Source organism: Palaemon carinicauda, chromosome 5 (genome assembly GCF_036898095.1).
Source record: "Palaemon carinicauda isolate YSFRI2023 chromosome 5, ASM3689809v2, whole genome shotgun sequence".
Lineage (NCBI taxonomy): Eukaryota > Metazoa > Arthropoda > Malacostraca > Decapoda > Palaemonidae > Palaemon > Palaemon carinicauda.
Window position 1 is genome coordinate 85,372,946 of NC_090729.1, and position 24,276 is coordinate 85,397,221.

The window sequence follows — 24,276 nt, forward strand, 5'->3', positions numbered from 1 at the left end:
TTTGTGGCATTGATACCAATTATTGGAAAATCTCGATATCTCTGTATTACCAATTCATAGTCTTTTTATATCGTTCGTAAAAACATTAAATTCCTTTTGAGAAATTACTGTTCGTTTAAAAATTTTTTCAGGGTCATTTTTGTTTTTTATAATTCGATTTGTTCTCCCAAAATGTCTCGTCTTCATTCGGAAAAGATATTTTAACATTTGTTTACAAAACAATATTTTAAGTTGTTTTCCTCTTTTAGTGAATGACTCAAAAGTGTCATTATTTGTGAATTGTATATTTTATAGACACTTTGAGTAATTACTCTATTTCTAATTTAGTATATGTTTTGAATATAAATCAAATATAGGCTGGCATCACGAACTTCCGTTTGGTTGACTATGTTGACGATGTCAGTTTAGGTCGTTTAGTGAGGAAAAAAGGCTAGTTATTTTTATATACAATTCTATAGGTTTTTTTTTTTTTATAATTTCAACCTGTTTCCTCTATGGCGAATTGTTTTAAATTATGGAAAAGTAATAGAGGAAAACAATAGCTTTGCATAATTTGGCAGTATATGGAAAAAGTTTTCTTGTAGACAAACACCATTATTTGAAAATTTCGAAATCTATGACCACTTCATGATAATTTTATATCGTTCGTAAAAACATTAATTTTCTTTGGAGAAACAATTGCTCGTTTGAAAATGTTTTCAGAGGCAATTTTAGTTTCTTTTTTTTTCAACTATCTCGATTTGTTCTCCTATGTTCTTGTATTCGTTAAAAACCTTTTGGTTAAAATCGAGTTCTAAAGTTAGCGACTAACAAACTCGACTCGAGTAATTACGAATAACTACATATATAATTGAAAATGGCAAAATTTACTTTAAAAATCCGGTTTTTCTGTACAATTAAAATTGATGAAATCACCAGATGGAGATGTGCGGAAGATAGACACTATATTTTTTTTTCTATTTAATTTATTACCTTCGCCAACGATGTTGGAAGGTTATGTTTTACCCGTTTGTGTGAGCAGCTTACTGGCACAATTTTAATTGTAGAATAATGAAACTTGCAGGGAGTAACTGTTATGTAAAAAAAGCTTTAAATGATTAAATTTTGGAAGGCCAATGTCACGGTCAAGCAAAATGTCCAATTCACGTAATCAGCCATAAGTTTACAAATCGTTATTACAGAGACTTCAAACTTGGTTCATATTTGAGTGAATGAAAATCCACGCCAGTTAATACATGCCAAGACCAAAGGTCAAGGACTCTTAAGTCGAGCAAAAGGTCGAGAAATAAGCTGCCGCGGCGGAGGTCTGCTCTTTGCTGAGCGTCTCTCCAGTTCTTTAATGTTCACATAAACCTCTCTTAATTCACTGATAAGGTCAACTAACGTCGTCTGTATTTTTATTATTTCGTATATTTCCTTCTATTTTCGTTTAGTCTAATTGTTGTTCAATTTGCTAATTCCCTTGGTTAATGTAAGAGTATAATAACAAACATAGATAGATTATTCAGCAGAGACAGGATTTACTGTTCCAGAAAGGCCGAAGTGTCTGCCTGTACTGAAGTAGTAATTAAGGTCTGGAGGCTACTGAGTAAGTGACCTTAGCTCTGTTAGAATGACCTTTTTGTCCATCAAAGATTTTCACTATTGATGTCAAGGTCATTGTGGGCCAGTGTGACCTATGACCTTTCAAAGAGCTATATTAATCACCCCTTCACCTCCCCCTTTGTTGCTCACAGTTGGGGTGAGGTTGGGGGTGTCTTTTAACTGGCCGCTCAGAGTAGGGGTGTAAGGCGTATTTTCTATATATCCGAACATCCTACTTTTCATATTTTTTGGTTAAATAGTTTGGACAATGAGGACAATATGTAAATAAACTTTATGCAAACGGAACCATTTAAAATGCAACGCTGTTATGAACCGCCTTAATGGTTCATTAGGTTCTTTAAAAATACTAAAAGAATTGGGACTGGAATGAACCGATGGACTGCAACAACCAAAGGGGTGGGAAAAACAGAAAATACTCAAGTACCTTAACCTAGTTTATTATATAAAATTTATACAAAAATAACTTATATACAATAATTACAATGAGTACAGGTATTGGGAAGCACAGATACAAAAGATCGTTACCACAATATAAGTTAAACTTTAAAATTACAAATATAGTTTACGTGAAGTTAAAGTACATGATAAACAATTATCAAAATAAACGCTTGCTCTTAAAATCAGCCATGTTCATGATTACGATTAGACAGCAACATTTGAAAACGATAATTTAAGTAGAATTGTACGAAGTCATCTTAAGAAATATTAAGCCTGTATCTATCCCTCAAGTTCTCGTTACATCTAATGTACATTTGAGACTTACGATGCCAGAGAAAAACTCAATCAATTATTCAACCGTGGCAGTCCAACAATTGATGATTGACAGTCTATTCATAAATTATAAAAGACGAATACATTTCCACACATAAAATTAATAAAAGTTTTTAGCAGTCAAGTTTATTCTACTGGTACCGATTTCCTTTTTAGCAAATATTAAATATTTGAAATAACGTATTATATATTTGAATAATTAATTTTCTGTGTGTAAAGATTGCAGGTATGGTTCTCTCTCTCTCTCTCTCTCTCTCTCTCTCTCTCTCTCTCTCTCTCTCTCTCTCTCTCTCTCTCTCTCTCTCTCTCTCTCTCTCTCTTAGTAAATATTAAATCTGAAATAACACATTATATATTTAAATCATTAATTTCCTCTAACTACTAAAAGGTTGGAGGTATGGTTAATTCTCTCTCTCTCTCTCTCTCTCTCTCTCTCTCTCTCTCTCTCTCTCTCTCTCTCTCTCTCTCTCTCTCTCTCTCTCTCTCTCTTTGCTGGACCGTGGTTTGTGTATTTCAGTTTTAAAATATACGCACTCATTGAAGTGACTACCAATTCTGTAAGTGGTACTTTAATCTTTTAAGACTTGGAACGAGCTATAGTCATCTGGTGTAACCTGCAGTCACTGTTCAAGATCTTAATTTATGATTGGTTCCCATATCTTACGCTTTTGCCTTGCAAGTGTTTACGCAGGAAAAAAAAAAGTGCGTATTTTAAACTAATGTAATTCAAATAGAGTGAAATATGAACTTGTCACTATTCTCGTTTCGTAGAATAAGGTTAACATTTACTCTCAATGTGTTCTCAACAGGTCGTAGATACAACCGAAGTACCAATCTCTCTCTCTCTCTCTCTCTCTCTCTCTCTCTCTCTCTCTCTCTCTCTCTCTCTCTCTCTCTCTCTCTCTCTCTCTCTCTCTCTCTCTCTCTTTTATTCAAAGTTGTTGACACTTTTTAAAAGAGATGTATTTTACCCACAATTAGATTGACTTATAGTCAGAATAAAGAGAATATTTGGAGTAGGTGGTATAAAAGACTAAAGCCATTTGCGAATAATTATTGAGAGAGAGAGAGAGAGAGAGAGAGAGAGAGAGAGAGAGAGAGAGAGAGAGAGAGAGAGAGAGAGAGAGAGAGCCTTATTCTATGTTTGGGTTCCCCCAGGTCCCTCAGTGTGAGGCACCTCGTATATCCACCAGAGAGTTGCTAATGCATCTTCCGGTGTATTTTGCATCTTCCAGTCTTGGATGGTCTGGGATGCATCTTAGGTATTTATCGAGCTTATTCTTAAACACATCTACGCTCACTCCTGATATGTTTCTTAGATGAGCTGGCAGCGCATTAAATAGTCGCTGGATTATCGATGCTGGTGCGTAGTGGATTAATGTCCTGTGCGCCTTCCTTAGTTTTCCTGGTATATTTTTTGGCACTATTAATCTACCTCGGCTTGTTCTTTCTGATATTTTTAGCTCCACGATGTTTTCAGTAATTCCTTCTATTTGCTTCCATGCTTGTATTATCATGTAGCGTTCTCTTCTCCTTTCTAGACTGTATAGTTTTAAAAATTGCAGTTTTTCCCAGTAGTCAAGGTCCTTAACTACTTCTATTCTAGCAGTATAGGACCTCTATCCACTCTCTATTTGTGCAATATCCTTTTGGTAGTGTGGGTACCATATCTCATTGCAGTACTCGAGTGTACTACGTACATAAGTTTTGTAAAGCATAATCATGTGTTCAGCTTTTCTTGTTTTAAAGTGTCTGAATGACATTCCCATTTTTGCTTTACATTTAGCCAACAGTGTTGCTATTTGGTCGTTGCATAACATATTCCTATTTAAAATTACACCAAGGTCTTTAATTGCTTCCTTGTTTGTGATTGTCTTATTATTAGGTCCCTTTTATGCATATACCATTCCTTCTCTGTTTCCATAATTTATTGATTCGAATTTATCGGAGTTAAATACCATCCTATTTATCTCCGCCCATACATAAATTTTGTTGAGAGAGAGAGAGAGAGAGAGAGAGAGAGAGAGAGAGAGAGAGAGAGAGAGAGAGAGAGAGAGAGAGAGAGAGAGAGAATGCACTGGACTTGGTTGTAAATGCTAACTTAATACATGAGCTAGATTGCGAGAATTCTATTTTATGGAGAATATTGGAAATTTCACCATTTCGTCTTTCACCAAGCGTACTTACTGTAGACACCTCGAAGCATTTGACAATAGTAGCAGATATCAATTTAATGGCTCTATTTTACAAATAACTAGAACTGTTTGGGTGAACGTTATCTTCGTCTGAAGTTAAAGCAATAAGACTTTAAGGGTTTAAAATGGATAATTGATCCTGGTTCGTAACTGCTCACTCCGCAAAATAAGTTTGCATGCACTCTTTCGCATTATAGATAGCTGTAAAGCTGCTAAGCTCATTTTTATTATTGTAACCAAGCTCAATTTACATGTACATAACTAAATTAGTAATGAAATTCTTAACCTTTTTTTTTTTATCCCTTTTATCCTACCTTGAAATAGGATATCATCAGTTTGGGCTTTAACATATGGTGGTCAGTTTGGACTTGAATTCTTCTTTCATATGCGTTGTCTATACTTAAGTATGAAATCAGATCCCTGCTCTGATTTTGCAACATACCTATGCTTATATCTTGCATTTTAGTCTTGGGTAGTGCCATAGCCTCTGTACTATGGTCTTCTACTGTCTTGGGTCAGAGTTCACTTGCCTGAGGGTATACTCAGGCACACCATTCTATCTTATTTTTCTTCCTTTTGTTTTGTTAAAGTGTTCTTAGTTGATATAGGAAATTTGTATTTTAATGTTGATACTGTTCTTAAAATTTTCTAGATGTCCTTGTTTCATTTCCTCACTGGGCTATTTTCTCTGTTGGAGCCCCAGGGCTAATAGCATCCTACTTTTCCAACTAGGGTTGCAGCTTAACAAGTAATAATGATTATAATTATATTGACTGTCCTAATTTTGGGAATGAAAATAAATGTTCTGTAGTATCCTCTTCACCTTTGCATAGGTCATACACATCATCTTTGTATCTTCCCCTGAAATTTGCTTTCAACTTGAGCGTATTTGGTCTTGCCTTCATTACAAGGACTGCCTTATCCAGACCCATTTCTCTAACGTAGGCTCAGCATTATAAAACCGCAATTTGCTGGCCAGCACTCCGAGGTAAAAAATCGTTTTGGCTTCGTAAATGAATTGGGTTATGCCTAGTTGATCTTTTTTCTATTAGTTAAATGCCTAGTTCAAAATTCAAATTCTCTTGACTAAGACAAGCGTTTGCCATGAATACGCAATTCTTTCTTGTGCTATCCATATCCCATAGGATTGCTAAACGAGGCTGTTGCGTAAGTAACTCTGATACGCTTATTATTGGTCAAGCTTTCTCGTTCTTGTTACTCTGTCTCGTCTTCTTTGATACTCGTGGCATTGGAGTAGTTGAATGTTTAAATATTTTGTCGTGTCTACATTCAATGTTCCTCGTTTGACTTAAATGAGGTAAATAATTGTACCCTTTTGTCAGAGGACGACTTGAATGAGGTCAATAATTGTACCATGTTGTCAGGGTGAGTTCCAGGAAGGAGAGAGAGAGAGAGAGAGAGAGAGAGAGAGAGAGAGAGAGAGAGAGAGAGAGAGAGAGAGAGAGAGAGAAATTCAAAATCATAGTTTCATGGGGGAAGGGGCTTAGTTTGAAAATCATTGTTACTTTGTGAAGACATTTTCCTCAACACACACAGCGATAGGTTATTTTTTTCATAACATTTTTTTGTTATACTTATAATTTAAGTATTAAAAAGTCGGTTTGTCGAAATTTTAACATCTTGATTTTTCTTTCAGACATTCCTTGATATACCAGCCCAGATAGAGGAAGGACCATAAAAGGGGGCGGGGCTCCTTGAGCTACGTAACAGCAGCAGGCGTTAGGAAGAGACTGATCAAAATATTGACGGTAGGTATTTTGAAAACTAAAGTTTTAATATAATCATTTGTATCTATAATGTGTTTTTTTGCTTCTAAATTAATTCATAAACTCAAAATACTTAGGATATCCAATGCGTGGATATAAGGATTTAGACGATTTAATGTTCATATCACATTATTTAATTCAATATTTTTTTCTGTGGGAAATGTTTTGGTGGAAATGGTTGGAGTCTTCTTGCTTGTTGCTTGTGGGTGTGGGGGTTGGAATGGAGGTATTTTTATATATTCTTAGTGTTATTGTTTTTTTCTTATTACCTCCGCCAACGAAGTTAGAAGGGGGTTATGTTTTACCCCTTGTTTGTGGTTGTTTGTTTGTGTGTGTTTGTGAACAGCTTCCTACCCATAATTTCAAGCGTAGAGTAATGAAACTCGCAGGGATTAACTGTTATGTAAAAAGCTGGAAATGATTAAATTTTGGAAGGTCAAGGTAAAAAATTAAGGTCACGGTCAAGCAAAATGTCCAATTCACGTAATCTGTCACAAGTTTGGACATCGTTGTTACAGAGAATTCAAACTTGGTTCATATTTGAGTGTATGAAAATCAACGCCAATAAATACATGTTGAGGTCAAAGGTCAAAGTTGAAGAAAAGGTCGAGAAATAAGTTGTTGCGGAAGAGGTCTGCACTCTGCTGAGTGTCCCTCTAATTTCCTTCTGATATTCTGGGTTGAAACTAATAAGAAATTGATAAAACTTTACCATTTTATGATTTTTATTCAGTAGAATTTATCACTTTTCCATACAGTTGTTTAGAACTAGTCAAAAGTGCAAGGTGTAAATATTTCAAACGTTCAAGGGATATTTTATATATTTAGTAATTATATAATCTCGTAACATACCTTGAATGGTAGGTTATTTTCTGAAAGAGAGAGAGAGAGAGAGAGAGAGAGAGAGAGAGAGAGAGAGAGAGAGAGAGAGAGAGAGAGAGAGAGAGGGGGGGGGGCTGTAATAGGAGATGCTTTCGGATTGCTTACATACATTTTTCCCTTTCAATTTGACAACTGTCGTTAAAATAACTGACCCAATTATTTAATCCAATATCAGTCCCCCTAGATAGAACCTGGTTATGAAAAGCACCTGGTATGGATGGCTTGAAGGCCGAGTTGTTAACGGAAAGTTGTGTGACTACTTGAATGGTGGGTGAGAATGTTTACTATAGGTATATGTTATCATTGGTATCTGTGTACTGGGTGTGTGTGCAGGTATTGTTCCGCTATACAAAGGTAAGGGAGATGTATGTGCGTGTTGTAATTCAAGGGGTATCAGCTTGAGTGTGGTTGGAAAAGTGTATGGTAGAGTATTAATTAATAGAATCAAGGATAAAAGAAGAGGATCCAATCGTAGAAGTGCAGGGTGGTTTTAAGAAGAGGTAAGAGATGTGTGTATCAGATTTTTTACAGTTAGGCAGATATGGAAGAAATATTTAGTAAAAGGAAGGTGTATGTTACGTTTATGGACATAGGGAAAGCGTGTGATAGGGAAATTTCCCCCAGTTTAGGAACCACTGACCTAGAGACTCTAGAGTCGGACAGCTCATGAGCCCTGACTATGAACGAACAAATATATGTAGGCACGATTGTTTTTTTTTTTTTTTTTTTGTGATATGGTAATATGCTGGTGATAGAAAAACTAAATTTCCCTTATTTTAAATGCGAGAATTAGATAATGGTTTCCATTTGATCTCGAGGTTGAATACTGCTCAATTTATTGAATTCTTAAACAGAATTGGTGTATTTATCATAATTGACTTAAGAGAAGTAATAAGATAAACATTAGATTTTGATGTTGACGTCATGAACATGATCATGAATACGAGTAAGTAGTAGAAAGACAAGATATAATTTTGCTATACTTACTTACTTGGTATACTTGGTCGAATTTAGAGGGTCTTCCTCACAGCTGTGGTGGTCCACCACTGACGCCAGTCCATGAGAGTCCTTCTTCATGAGGGTGATCTGGTCTGGCACAGAGTTTGAGGCTGCCCTGCAGCACGCTGTGTAGCCTGGCACAGGAGGCTCATCTGGCAGCGTCTGCAGGAAGGTGTCAAGTGCTTTCTTGAATGTGGCGATCGAGTAGCCTGTGGTGTGTCTGACATTTCTCGGCAGTGTATTGAACAGTCCGGGGCCGTTGTGGGTGAGGCTGGAGGCAAGGAGCGTTTTTATCCTCACTGGTGTCCTGGAGGAGAGGCTTTGTCTTGCACATGAGCGCCCAGAACGCTCACTTTCACGTGCCCTCAGTAAGTCAGGGGTAGGGTCAGGCACCTGCCTCTCCAAGATTTTCCAGGTGTATATTATTCTATATCTCTCTCTTCTTCTCTGTTGTGAGTAGAGTCCCAGCTTTTGCAGGCGCTGCCAATAGTTGAGCTCCCTCATTCCTTTAATTGATCTTGTGAAACTCCTCTGGACTGACTCTAGCTCCTGTATGTCCCCCTGTTTATGGGGAGACCACAGCTGGCTACAGTAGTCAAGGATTGGCTGTATGAGGGTCTTCCACAGTGTCAGCATGACCTCCTGCTCCCTTGAATGGAAGGTACGCAGAACCCAGCCAACCATGCGCCTGGCCCTAGTGGCGGTGTCCTTGATGGGCTGTTGGAAGGTGGCATCATTGTCCATGAGGACGCCAAGGCACTTGACTGCATTGCTGGGTGGGATTGGCTGCTGTGTTTTTGTCAGCAACTCAGAGTGGATGAGTTCAGTATTGGGCCCCAGTCTCATTATTTCAAATTTATCCTCATTGAATTGTATGTTGTTTGTGTCAGTCCAGTGGAAGACCCTCTGGATGTTTGCCTGCAGCTAGACAACATCCTCAGACGCACTGATCCTGTGGCTTAAGGTTGTGTCGTCAGCAAAGGAGGACAGGAAGGAGCCCGTGACTCTTTTTCAATGCCGGCCATCAGGACCAGGAAGAGTAGGGGGCCAAGAACAGAGCCTTGGGGGACTCCGCTGATGACTTTCTCAGCCTGTGACTTGTGGCCGTCAACAGCTACTGCCTGAGTCCTGTAGGTAAGGAAGCTGTGCAGCCACACACCCAGCTTCCCTGCTATCTCCATGGCCCTCAGCTTGTGGAGAAGGATGCCGTGGTCCACTCGGTCGAAGGCCTTAGCAGAGTCTAAGTTGACCAAGTCTACATTTTTGCCTTCAGCAAGGCCCTGGAATAGCCACTCATAGTGGGCCAAGAGGTTGGAAAGACAAGACCTTCCCTTACAAAAGCCATGCTGAGGGTTACTCATCAAGCTGTTTTCCTCAAGGTGGCTAATGATCTTGTTTCTTAATATTTTCTCATACTTTGATGAGGTGGGAGGTGAGGGCCACTGGCCTGTAGTTTTTGACTTGGCTTCTATCTCCCCCTTTGTGGATTGGGGAGATGATGGCCTCTTTTAATATTGATGGTATAATGCCAGTGTCCAGGGAGCAGCGCCAGATTTTGTAGAGAGAGAGCGCCAGAGCTTCCTTGCATCTTAGTAAAAGGATGCATCGCACACCATCTGGTTCAGCAGCAGAGTTGATTTTTAGTTCACTGATGGCTTCCTGTACATCAGTTATGGTGAAAGGGATGTTCACGAGAGTCAGGTGATGTTGGGTGTGCACCTTAAAGAACTCGGCAGGTTCGAGAACAATCTTGGCAGGTGTAGGTTGCGAGAAGACTGGTATACTGCTGGGAAAGAATCTGGCATGTTTCCTCAGGGGTGTTTGACATCATCCCATTTCCTGCCGGAAGTGGTCCAACCTTGACTTGCGTTTTGGAAAATTTCTTGCAGTACTTAAAGAAATATTAAGGGTTGGCCTTGATGTTGCATACTGCCTGCGTTTCTTCCCAGTCACGTTGCTTCTCGTGTGAATCCTTTAGTTCATTTTCTATATGTGAGATCTTAGCTTGCAGCGAGTTTTTCCGGGTGTCACTCTTTGTCGTTTGCATTTGTCTATTTAAGTTCGCCCGTCGCCTCATAAGCACTTTTCTGTCCCTTGGTATGTGGCTTCTTCTGGTGGCTGGCAGTTTTATTGTTGGCACATTACCTTCACAGGCCCTGAGGATGGTTTTTAGAAAGTCATTCAGCATTACCTCAGGGTTGCCAACATGGAGTTCGGACTCCCAGTCAGTGCACTGTAGTTGGGCATTTAGGAGATCCCAATTCACTTGACTGCTGAATAAGTCTAGTTTGGAGAAAGGGTTCTTTTCTGTTGGTGTAGCCATTTCTGGGGAATGTGATTTGTTGTAAGTAGTGTGTATCTTGAGGAGATTATGGTCAGAGAAGATAGACCTTTCAGCTGAGACGTAGTTAATTGCATCAGTGTTATTGGTGAAAAACAGGTCAAATATATTGTTTCCCCTGGTTGGTATGGACACCATCTGAATGAGAAAGGAGGAGTTTGGAATGGACAGGAGCAGTTCGGCTTGAGACTTATCAACGAGGGTGCTCCCAGTTTGGGTTCCTTTGGGCCACTTCAGGAAGGGAAAGTTGAAGTCTCTAGTGAGGATGACGTCAGGTGTAGGGACTGGCAGGGAGTCCAGTAGGCGACTGAGAGCTTCCATGGCACTACTGAAGTTTCTAGAACAGCTGCCAGGTGGATGGTAGCAGTTTATAATCACTATATTATGTTGCTGGATTTGTATGGCTTGCAGTTCAATTTGGCCGTCTGAGTATGACAAGAGGGGTATTGAGTTTGGAGCAATGTCATCCCTCAAGTAAATGATTGTGCCGCCATGTGTTCTTCCTTTCCTATCTGTCCAGAAGGAGGTGTAATTTCTGATGTGTATTTCAGGCTCCTTTATTCCTTCAGATAGGTGAGTTTCAGTGAGGGCAATAAACATAAAGTCCTCCTCCCAGGCCAGCTCTCTTATGAATGATATCTTGCTTTGAGCTGCCTTGGGGTATAGACCCCGAATATTGCCCACTAGGAATTTTTCTAATGTAGTGCCCCGTCTCTGGGCCAAGCCCAGGTTGGGGTCATGGGTGACACTACTGCTGGGAATACTTGTGGTAGTTGATTTTGCTGGGGTGTTTGCCTCATGAAGTTCTGCAATACAAGTCCCTGAGCCTCTACAACTTTGTTCATGTTTGCCATGTGTGCTTTCATCTCCATGAACATTTCTAAAAAATTGCTTTTGTGGGGCTCTTGTGGTGGAAGAGAAGGTGTCGATGTGCTTGCTGACCTGGAGCGTTGTTCATTTTCGGCAGGGCTCTGGATCCATGCTTGCTGCCTTTTTGTTCCCTTTATATGGGTAAGCTTGCACCCCTCCTTAAAACATTCTCTTTTCTGCACTGAATTTCTACAGAGCCCAGGATGATAGCTGGGGCAGTTCCTACCTAGGGTGCATCCCCTCTCATCTCTAAAACCATGACTCACATATTTTTGGCATGGTTTAGGGTGGCCATAGCTGCAGCCCTTCCCACTTGCACCATATTTGCAGTATCCTCGTCTGTAGTACCTACATACACGTTGGGGGGCGGGCGGGGGCCGGCTGTGGTAGATGGACGGGGTTCAGTCATGCTGGGTGGGTGGGATTGTACATTTTCTAGGTTGGCTACTGCAGTACTTACAGGTGTATTGGTGTCCCTAGAATGTGTGGGGCCAGGCTGCTCCTGTGACCATTGAGGTAGACTGAGGTCCGGGTTCTCTGGGGTGTCACCCAGGGTCATGGCTCCATGTTGCCGGGGTGGTGGGGTCTGGGAGCACATGGCATCAGCTGTACCCTTATGGTTCTCTTGCAGGTTTGATTGTAATAAAGTCCCCCTGGAGCTTGCCTGCTCATCTATTGCCTTTTGTGCTTCCTGTGCTACATTTTCCCAATCTTCATCTAGATACTTGGACACACAACACTTCTCACTGGTATATTTCCTGGTGGTTTTCAGGAGACACATTAGGTTGTATAAGGGCAATTTTGAACAGTAGTAGTGAATCCATTCCTTACACTCACCACACTGGATGGAGTGTGTCATGTCATCAACCAAGCTACAGGCAGCACAGGTAATCACATGGCCTGTGTTGGAATCCTGGCTTTTGTTTACTCTGGCAGCCACCATAGATTACAAGTACACAAACGCACTACGGTAACCACTGTTCTGCACAATGAACCTTCCAAGATAGATTCTACAATTCACGGAGCGACGAGCGACACGTCTTCACCTCACGACGTACAGACAGTTGCTATACATATTACTCATATAATGTTACTTAGTCTACGACGTACTTAGTTGCTTGTTAATTACTTCTCTTGTATTTAACTTATTAACTTTCCTCGCTGGGCTATTTTCCCTGATGGAGCCCTCGGGCTTATAGCATCCCACTTTTCCAACTAGGGTTGTACTTTAGCAAGTGAACGATAATAATAATAATAATAATAATAATAATAATAATAATAATAATAATAATAATAATAATAATAAAAATAATCATTATTATTACTTTTATGATAATGTAGGAAGCTTTTTGGTTAGTAGACTAACAAAGTCAAGGTGTTATGGAAGGATAGGTTGAATATTTTGATGCTGCTGCTGCATGGGTTATCCAATGAAAACAATCTTTATATTCAGTGGGCTGTTAAAACCATGTGTTTAAGGTGTGACATTTTAGTCATACTCTTTATCTATGGTAGATTATTCATTGGATAAATATAAATGTTAACAATGAGTAGCTGTAGGTTCAATGGATTTAATTATAGATGTCCCTTGTTTTTTACTGGAAGAGGCTTATGGCTAGGATAGATTCGCAAAAGGATTAATGTTAAGGTTAGGCAAGAGATACTAATCCATGGTTCAACCATGCAATGAAGCTGAACAGTTTTACATCTTAGGATGTAATTCTTTGGATTTGGACAGTAAATGTTGTAGGGGATCAACGTATATGTTTTAAGAGTTTTGTCGTAAAGATGATTGGATTAATTCTGTGGTTAGATGAAAATTTGAAACTACTTCGATTTAGGACTTTATTTGGGGTATTTTTTGAGCAGATGTCTCACAGGATTGTAAATACAGTTCCAGTAGGCCCTGCTGCTTCCTCCGGTGCCTTAGATGACCGCGGAGGTAGCAGCAGTAGGGGATTCAGCGTTATGAAGCTTCATCAGTGGTGGATAACGGGGGAGGGTGGGCTGTGGCACCCCTAGCAGTACGAGCTGAACTCGGTTGAGTCCCTTGTCAGGCTGGGAGGAACGCAGAGAGGAGAGGTCCCCTTTTTTGTTTCATTTGTTTGATGTCGGCTACCCCCAAAAATTGGGGGAAGTGCCTTGGTACATGAATGTATGTATTTGTTGAGCAGTAGCAGTACCAGCCAAACTCTGCTGAATCCCTCGTCAGGCTGAGAGGAACGTAGAGAGGAAATGTCCCATGTTTTTTCATTTGTTTGATGTCGGCTAACCCCCAAAATTGGGGGAAGTGCCTTGGTAAATAGATAGTTTTGTTGAGTGGTTCATGCAAATGATTATTTTATTGGAATAAGTGGGCAATTTATGCTATAGATCTCTAGCTGTATTAGTGTCCAGAAAATTTTGTGTAAAAAAATAACCATTCATATGTCAAACTGATATTTCAATTTTCTTTTCACAGGATTAAAGAACCCATGGCAAGAAGAGAGGAATTCTTCAAGAAAAATGGAAAATTACTGGACCCTCTACAACTGCTGCTGTCAATAAGCCGAATCTTCAACTTCCTCTTAAAAGTCTCACATGTAGAAATATTTCTTGTTCTTTAACCAAATTTATTTAGATTAGTTCAATCTTAATTCATTCATACAAGAATTGAATTTCCACTTCGAACATTTACTTTTAGACCAGTCATATTTTAGTCTTAAAATTTGATTAATTTCTTTAAGCCTTATCAAGTTATATCTTAGTACTTCATATGGTCAAAAATTTTCAAAATTGGTTTTTATGGCATAAACATTTGAAGTATTTTCCTTTTTAAGCTCTGAAAGAATTTAAAGTTTTGATATTTAAGCTTCTCTATAATTTGCAATCATCTGGAAGTCTCTCAAGTTAAATTAGCCTTAGAGCAAAGAAATAGTTTTAGGTTTCAAGGTTGTTCAAACCTACAAGGAACAAGAGTGGTATAAGCTTCAGTAATTGTTTGTATAATAAGGTTAGTAATTGACTATGCAGAAATGTGTGAAATAATTTAAAACCTTGTAGTCATGAAAATGAATTTGATCACTAGAGGTATTCTTTGAAAGGGTCATAGGGACTTCCATATCATAGAAAATTTACTATAAAGATAATTGAAATTATGCTCCTATAGCTTTTTTTATCAATTTAAAGTCTGCAGTGTTCTCTAGAACAGAAATGTCAAACTTGAGGCCGGTGGGCCAAATGTACCATCAAGATTACTGGATTTTCAACTAGCTATAATTTTATAACTAAGGAAATGTAAATAAACCATTAAGATGAACCAAAATGTATTTTTGGTAAAGTACGATGACCTGCATAAAACTTTTAATCTCAGTCTTGTCAATAAATAATTACCTAATCTTTGATGGTCCTCGAGACTATAGTCAAGTGCATAATTGGCCCTCGAAAGGATTTGAGTTCGACATTCCTGTTCTGGAGTGTTAAGTCAATGACTAATATCTGTGAATTTATGTAACTATTTTAAACAAGTTATCAATACATGTGACTGCTGGGTTATTAGCTTTGTTTTCCCCGCTCTAACATCTGAAACCTATTATATGCTTTGTTTAAAATTATTTGAACTATAACTTCAAACCATTCCTTAACTATTCTTCTGCTTTCGTACCTCATCCCATTTAGACTTGGTTAATAGTTTATCTTAAAGTTTAAATGTATCTTCTTTCATTTTGAAATTAAGCTTATTTCTTTAATGTTACATTATCATCCTATTCGATAACTTTTAGTTGCCCTAACTAATGACTGGAGAGTTCGTGATGTCGAAGTTGGTCCCCATGTTGAAAGTCAATCAAAATAGGCTAAAATCCTACTGAATTTCATCTTATACTATCTACCCCTATACTGTAGTACAAGCATTGATACCATAGCTATTTTTATTTAAATATTGGCTAAAGAGAATCTTGTCGAATCCATATATTTGATTCATTAAGAAATTGACTAAGTTTCTGCATGAATATTTGTCTTCGGTGTTTTTCATTTGTGATTTTACAGTTTAAAATATAACATTAAGATTGAGATGTTCTTATTTTGATAAGTTTTGAAATGCAATGCCATAAAGCAGTGAGAATTAAAGTAAAGTGGTTTAAAATTATCATAGCAAATTTGAAATCCTGTAGACATGATAGTATCTGATGGAGATCTGTTGAATAATTATTACTAGATAGAAAATTGCATATTAAATTCTCTCTCTCTCTCTCTCTCTCTCTCTCTCTCTCTCTCTCTCTCTCTCTCTCTCTCTCTCTCTCTCTCTCTCTCTCTCTAACATTCAGGTTTTCAGTAAGTTCCCGTTCTGTTGAAGTAAAAATGGATGTAATGTATTTTAATTTCAATAAAGTTAAGACGTCCTTTTTTATCCATCATTCTCCACTTATTTTCTTAAATTTTACTTTCAATAGAAACTTGATTAGATTTCTAAAAGAAAAATCCCTTGTGAAATATTACAGCAGTCACACGTAAGATCCTTGTTCAAAGTAGCTGAGAAATTTGTCCTAAACTTGATGTTCTTGGAGTTATTAGTTTTTGGTAGTAAGTCTGATTTTAAGCAATGTTTTCATGCCTATATTACTTGTAATGACCTTATGTAATCTGCTTCACATCACTAATTACATAATGTAGGTCAAATAACTTGATGGAAAGACATAAGGAAGATTAAAGCTTCAGTTTAGGTATCTGGGAATAAATGGTTAAAGTCTTAAAAGGTTTGAAGTTAAGACTGATAAATTAATGGTAGAGTTATAAGTTAAGAGAATGGGTAGATAAAAATTAAGAAATATTATTAGATTATTTATAAATTCTTAAGGATAGTTGTTGAATTTAAGGTCTAGGAAAGAATGTATGTAAGAACTATTTGTTAAAAAATCTCAAAGAACGTATTGATTGGAAGATTTAAGGAAAGAGTTGCTATAAAACTAGAAATAAAAGGTTCAGTGGTTTTGAAGGAATAGATAAGAAAAATGTCATGGCGTCAATGAAGTATGACAGAAGGTAAAGTACAGAAATTTATTAGTTTAAAATAAAATAATTAAGACAGGCTTATAGGTAAAATATTTTGATTAATTTTATTATTGAATGGGACTCCATATGAATTTTAGGAAAGAAAGTGCAGATGTTTATCAGGTCAGGATTTTAAGATGAAAAGTTCAGGGACCAGTTTTTAGGAATTTGTATTTACAAATGACTTCGAATAATTTGTGCTTTCATAACGAAAGTAATAGTGATTGACGTAGGTATAGCTTTTAATGAGACTCAAGGGGATTGTTTATACGAGTAGATTCATTCTAGAAAGGCAGTCTAGTTAAGACATACTTCTTGGTAGTCTTTGAGAAAGATTTAGAGGAATTATTTCATTGATAAAATATTTTAGATTTAAATTGTGGAAATATTTAGGAAATAACTTAAATTTCATTTTATTGGAGAGGGTAGCTTCCAGAATGTTTCCTTAGGTGGACAATAATCATAAACTTATGACTGCACGAAATTTTCAAGCTGTTTGGAGGAAGGGTTGAATAAAGCATACGAAATGAGGGGATGAGCCTAAATCTTGCTGGTTTGAAGTATGCCACTATTAGGTAACTTCTAAAAACATTAGTGCTTGAAGCATTAGGGATTTAAAACTTTTATTTCCCTTGTGGTGGAAACCAAATCATGCAGACATTGCTTAGAATCAACATGATCAAAAAATTTTTCATTTGCACTTTCAGTTGTCATTCTAAGATGGCTTAGATTCAAGGAAAATAAGTCAGGCAAGTGGTCTTTATATGGCTATTGTACTCTTATATATTTAGTAAAGTTGTATTTAAAGTTTTAATAATATTTCAACTTATCAGTAATCTTTTTATATTGAGATTGTATTGTCTGCTTATGCATTGCTTCTGCCTTCTGTTTATATATTGCTACTGTATCTTATATTAATACATTACTAGTGTATCTTCTATTTATGTATTATTACTGTATCATCAATTTATACGTTACTACTATTTCTATCCATACATTATTACTGTATCTTCTATTCATACATTACTGCTCCATCTTCTAGTCATACATTACTACTGTATCTTTTGTTATGAATTTCTACTGTATTATGTTATTTTGAACTGAAATACAGCTGTTTTAACAATGAAAAACGCAGAAAAGACATTAGCCATGTAAAGTGCAAGAGATTTGTAATTGGAAAGTAAAATACACTATAGAAGACATAAAGAACATCCATGGCCTAGCCTTGAATGCCTCAAGATGTCTTCATTAACGTATTTTACTTTACGATTACAAGTCTCTTGCTTTTTACATGGCTAATGTCTTATCTGAGTTTTCTTTGTTAAAACAGCTGTATTTCCATATCAAAGTTACAAGATACAGTAGCAATTTATAAACAGAAGATACAGTAGTAATGTATGACTAGAAGATGGAGTAGTACTGTATGAATAGAAGATACATTAATAATGTATGAATAGAATATACAGTAGTAATGTATGAATAGAAAATATAGTAATAATGTATGAATAGAAAATATAGTAATAATGTATGAATAGAAGATACAGTAGTAATCTGTAAGCAAGCAGCAAAACTTTGTCTTATTTTGTAAAAATTTATTACTATGTATGATTTATCAAAATACAATTGTGAATAAAAGAAATAAAAATTAATAAAAATTTATTTAATTTCAATACATCCATGATTTATAACAAATAATATATTGAGCAAAACAAATAAAAAAATATATATATAAAATTTCAGTAACCTGGAGTGTTCTCTCCTTAATCTAACGTTCATATGACTGAGTGTTCTCCCCAGTCATCCCCCTCCCTCTTCTGGTACCAGCAAAATGCCTTCATTCTCTCTCCTCTGAAAGACCGGAGACCTCATGAAGTATATACGCCTTGCTTTTAACCACGATAAACCACAAGTGTTCATTGTAAGACTGGTTTATTCCCTTCCAATGTACAGAGCTCGTTCACTCTTCCACTGGTGATATGAGAGAAATATATACTGTCTCTTGGTATGGAAGTATTGCCAAAATGAAGACTATGCACTATGGTGTTCATGTTTAGTCCAATTCTCAAAGTAAATTCATTCCTGACAACTCTAGTCATATGATAATAATTAATTTTAGCCTCAAAGTTATTTATCTTATATTGTTACTTTGACTCTGGGTTTAAGCATAGACGACAAAGAGTCGACTATTATGATGGAAGTTTTTAAGTTTATAAATTGTGAAATAAGAAAAACCATCAAGTTTCGATCAATATTTTTATTGTAGAAGATTGCTTGCCATACATAGCACAGGTTTCAATACACTCAATAGCAATATTAAGTATAAATATGAATACACTACAAAGTCATAGACAAACAATATCAAATTCTTTAACCCCGTTTTCTATCAACAAACTCAACCAATGACAATGTCATAGAAAACGAACATTTTAGATCTCATAACATGGGATACTAAAGTATTTTGTTATCTTTGATTTTTCTGAACATTGGAATGAGTTTGAAGAACAGATTTGAGATTAAAAGTGTCATGATTGTGTAAATTAGTTTAAGTTTCCAATAAAAAAAGAGAAGGAAATGGAAAGCCCACCAAGGCCCGCCCCTTCCCACCTGGTAACAAAAGACTAATTAGGCATTTTCTTTTTAAACAAAGTCACCAGGCCCTTGAATGCTTTCCATTTCCTTCTCTTTTGAAATCTTTTATTGAAAATCTTACATACATTAATGAAATGATTGTGAGTTAAATATGCCAAGAATATTATGTCTTATCAAGATAATGTTATAGTATTCTAGTTGATTGATACTTTACATTTTAATGAAAATAGCAAGTCATAAATAGAAACTTAAGAAATTTCAAATTATTACATTTTAGATTGTAAACAGAGCAAGGGGATATCTTTTCAAATCTAAATTTTCATTTAGAAACTATCATTAAATGAAAAAAATGGGTGGGAGTGAAAACCTCATCAGTCTTATAGTGCAATTCCACCGCAATCGATTACTCCAGATACCTTTTGCTCTCTCAAAAGCAGACCGGAACCACAACTGCCCAAAGGCATCTCTCTCATCCGTCCCATTTCATGTGCAGGATTGAGTCGGGTAAAGGAGAAGACACGTGCAAACCACTGCCCTGACTATCCTTGCTACTCCTCCTAGCAGATAGGCAGATCGGACCGAAGTACACATTAACCTTGCACGTGGACCACAAAAAGTCAATTCAGTTCCATGTGTAATACATTCTCAAATATGACCCCTTTTGAAAGCTACGTAGAGAAAGTCTAATTTAAGATTTTCTTAAAAGCTAAACAACCCTTAACCTAACAGTAAGCCTACCTACAAAGCTGAACAACCCTTGAACTAACAGTAGGCCTACCTACAAAGCTGAACAACCCTTAAACTAACAGTAGGCCTACCTACAAAGCTGAACAACCCGTAAACTAACAGTAGGCCTACCTACAAAGCTGAACAACCCTTGAACTAACAGTAGGCCTACCTGCAAAGCTGAACAACCCGTAAACTAACAGTAGGCCTACCTGCAAAGCTGAACAACCCTTGAACTAACAGTAGGCCTACCTGCAAAGCTGAACAACCCGTAAACTAACAGTAGGCCTACCTGCAAAGCTGAACAACCCGTAAACTAACAGTAGGCCTACCTGCAAAGCTGAACAACCCGTAAACTAACAGTAGGCCTACCTACAAAGCTGAACAACCCTTGAACTAACAGTAGGCCTACCTGCAAAGCTGAACAACCCGTAAACTAACAGTAGGCCTACCTACGAAGCTGAACAACCCGTAAACTAACAGTAGGCCTACCTACAAAGCTGAACAACCCTTAAACTAACAGTAGGCCTACCTACAAAGCTGAACAACCCGTAAACTAACAGTAGGCCTACCTACAAAGCTGAACAACCATTAAACTAACAGTAGGCCTACCTGCAAAGCTGAACAACCCGTAAACTAACAGTAGGCCTACCTGCAAAGCTGATCAACCCTTAAACTAACAGTAAGCCTACCAACAAAGCTGATCAACCCTTAAACTACCAGTAGGCCTACCTACAAAGCTGAAAAAACCTTAAACTAACACTAGCCCTACGTACATAGCTGAACAACCCTTAAACTAACAGTAGATCTACCTACAAAGCTGACCAACACTTAATCTAACAGTAGGCCTACCTACTAAACTGTTGCTAATTACCAAATATACATTTTACCTAAGTGTCATATTGCATAGTATTTATTCCTATCATACAGGCACACATACTAATCGAAAAGTAGGCCTACTTGATGAAAATTAGTCTATAGTGTGACACACACACACACACACGATGCCCAGCCCTGAATACATTTTATTGATATTATATGCTCTTGAACATCTTTTATTAAACCATAAACTATGGACAAGCTTAAGGAGATTTTAAATTATTCTGAATCCTCCTCTTTAATATGAATACTTAAGTCAGTCTACCTTCACCTTCAACGGCATATCTTTGGTATTGTAAACTTCGTATTTACGATCTTAATAGTCGATAGATTTTTTAATAAATTTGGAAAATTACCGTAGTTACATTAAAACGTATTTTGTGAACTAAATATATTTTGAATTTGAGTCTAATTATCAGAAATCCATCATGAAATTAATGTCAAAGTTAAAACTTGGGAAACTGAATTATATTAGGCCATTATATGGTTTGAAACGGTTATTAGCAATGTTAAAAGCATCTATGGGTATGATGATGATAATTTAACTGTTAAATTCTTCGTAATAGTGGACGATCTCCAGTTATTCTAGATGTAGCCCAACTAGTTGGCTTCTAACCAAATTATCTGCATTTGGACTATCATAAATAGTAAAGATAACAAATTTGATTTGAAAAGAATTAATCCCAGACTTACGAAGTGTCTATATTCCAATAGGATGGAACTAATGGCCTTACTCTTTCATCAAATATTAATTCCATTTATTAAAAAAACTTTATGAAAAATAGGATTTATAAAGTATCTTATTCATTAGGTATCATTTGTAAATTTCATTGCGTAAGGTAAAAGCACAAGCCTGAAATTTGTCCCTTAGAAACTAATTATATCTAAAACCTTAAGCTTGTCCATAATATTAATAAAGAATATTTTTATATCTGCATACCTAATACTCATCACCTTGCCTATCGCCTCATCTTAATGTGGCCACGTAAAAAGTTACGTAGAGAAAGTCTAATTTAAGATTTTCTTAAAAAGCTAAACAACCCTTAAACTAACAGTATGCCTACCTACAAAGCTGAACAACCCTTAAACTAACAGTAGGCCTACCTACAAAGCTGAACAACCCGTAAACTAACAGTAGGCCTACCTGCAAAGCTGAACAACCCGTAAACTAACAGTAGGCCTACCTGCAAAGCTGAACAACCCTTGAACTAACAGTAGGCCTACCTGCAAAGCTGAACAACCCGTAAACTAACAGTAGGCCTACCTACAAAGCTGAACAACCCGTAAACTAACAGTAGGCCTACCTACAAAGCTGAACAACCCTTAAACTAACAGTAGGCCTACCTACAAAGCTGAACAACCCTTAAACTAACAGTAGGCCTACCTACAAAGCTGAACAACCCATAAACTAACAGTAAGCCTACCCACAAAGCTGATCAACCCTTAAACTAACAGTAGGCCTACCTAAAAAGCTGATCAACCCTTAAACTAACAGTATGCCTACCTACAAAGCTGAACAACCCTTAAACTAACAGTAGGCCTACCTACAAAGCTGAACAACCCTTAAACTAACAGTAGGCCTACCTACAAAGCTGAACAACCCGTAAACTAACAGTAGGCCTACCTACAAAGCTGAACAACCCGTAAACTAACAGTAGGCCTACCTACAAAGCTGAACAACCATTAAACTAACAGTAGGCCTACCTGCAAAGCTGAACAACCCGTAAACTAACAGTAGGCCTACCTGCAAAGCTGATCAACCCTTAAACTAACAGTAAGCCTACCAACAAAGCTGATCAACCCTTAAACTACCAGTAGGCCTACCTACAAAGCTGAAAAAACCTTAAACTAACACTAGCCCTACGTACATAGCTGAACAACCCTTAAACTAACAGTAGATCTACCTACAAAGCTGAACAACCCTTAAACTAACAGTAGGCCTACCTACAAAGCTGAACAACCCTTAAACTAACAGTAGGCCTACCTACAAAGCTGAACAACCCTTAAACTAACAGTAGGCCTACCTACAAAGCTGAACAACCCTTAAACTAACAGTAAGCCTACCCACAAAGCTGATCAACCCTTAAACTAACAGTAGGCCTACCTAAAAAGCTGATCAACCCTTAAACTAACAGTAGGCCTACCTACAAAGCTGATCAACCCTTAAACTAACAGTAGGCCTACCTGCAAAGCTGATCAACCCATAAACTAACAGTAAGCCTACCCACAAAGCTGATCAACCCTTAAACTAACAGTAGGCCTACCTAAAAAGCTGATCAACCCTTAAACTAACAGTAGGCCTACCTACAAAGCTGATCAACCCTTAAACTAACAGTAGGCCTACCTGCAAAGCTGATCAACCCATAAACTAACAGTAGGCCTACCTACAAAGCTGATCAACCCTTAAACTAACAGTAGGCCTACCTACAAAGCTGATCAACCCATAAACTAACAGTATGCCTACCTACAAAGCTGAACAACCCATAAACTAACAGTAAGCCTACCCACAAAGCTGATCAACCCTTAAACTAACAGTAGGCCTACCTAAAAAGCTGATCAACCCTTAAACTAACAGTATGCCTACCTACAAAGCTGAACAACCCTTAAACTAACAGTAGGCCTACCTACAAAGCTGAACAACCCTTAAACTAACAGTAGGCCTACCTACAAAGCTGAACAACCCTTGAACTAACAGTAGGCCTACCTACAAAGCTGAACAACCCGTAAACTAACAGTAAGCCTACCCACAAAGCTGATCAACCCTTAAACTAACAGTAGGCCTACCTACAAAGCTGATCAACCCTTAAACTAACAGTATGCCTATCTACAAAGCTGAACAACCCTTAAACTAACAGTAGGCCTACCTACAAAGCTGAACAACCCTTAAACTAACAGTAGGCCTACCTACAAAGCTGAACAACCCGTAAACTAACAGTAGGCCTACCTACAAAGCTGAACAACCCTTGAACTAACAGTAGGCCTACCTACAAAGCTGAACAACCCTTAAACTAACAGTAGGCCTACCTGCAAAGCTGAACAACCCGTAAACTAACAGTAGGCCTACCTACAAAGCTGAACAACCCTTAAACTAACAGTAGGCCTACCTACAAAGCTGAACAAAGATTCATAAAATAACTTAATATAATTTTGGCAATCTATAGATAAAAGCGATTAGGATATATCAATCTGGTAAAGTGAGCCACTGATTAAGCTACTATTGAAAAAAAAAATCTTTAGATTTAATCTTTAAAGAATTAATGCAAAAAACAAGTGAAATTACTTTAGATAGATTGATGGGTGAATTTGCTTTTTCATATATGCATTAAATTACTCATTACAAAATAATAATTATTTAAATCATTCTCAAAACCCTTTGATTTGAGACTCCCGTTCGGCCAATTATGCAAGGAAACTAACTAATATTGTCCTTCGTGAAATAAAACAAATTTTTTAGAGCTGTCTACTAAACAAAGTTTTCCCTAATTTCAATGTTTAAACTCAATCTCGTATGATTTAGTATAAATCTAGATTAAACTTTTGGTGTTAATCTAGGGTATGGACACTTGCTAAAATTGATTTAACCCGAGAAAAAACTAATTTAAGT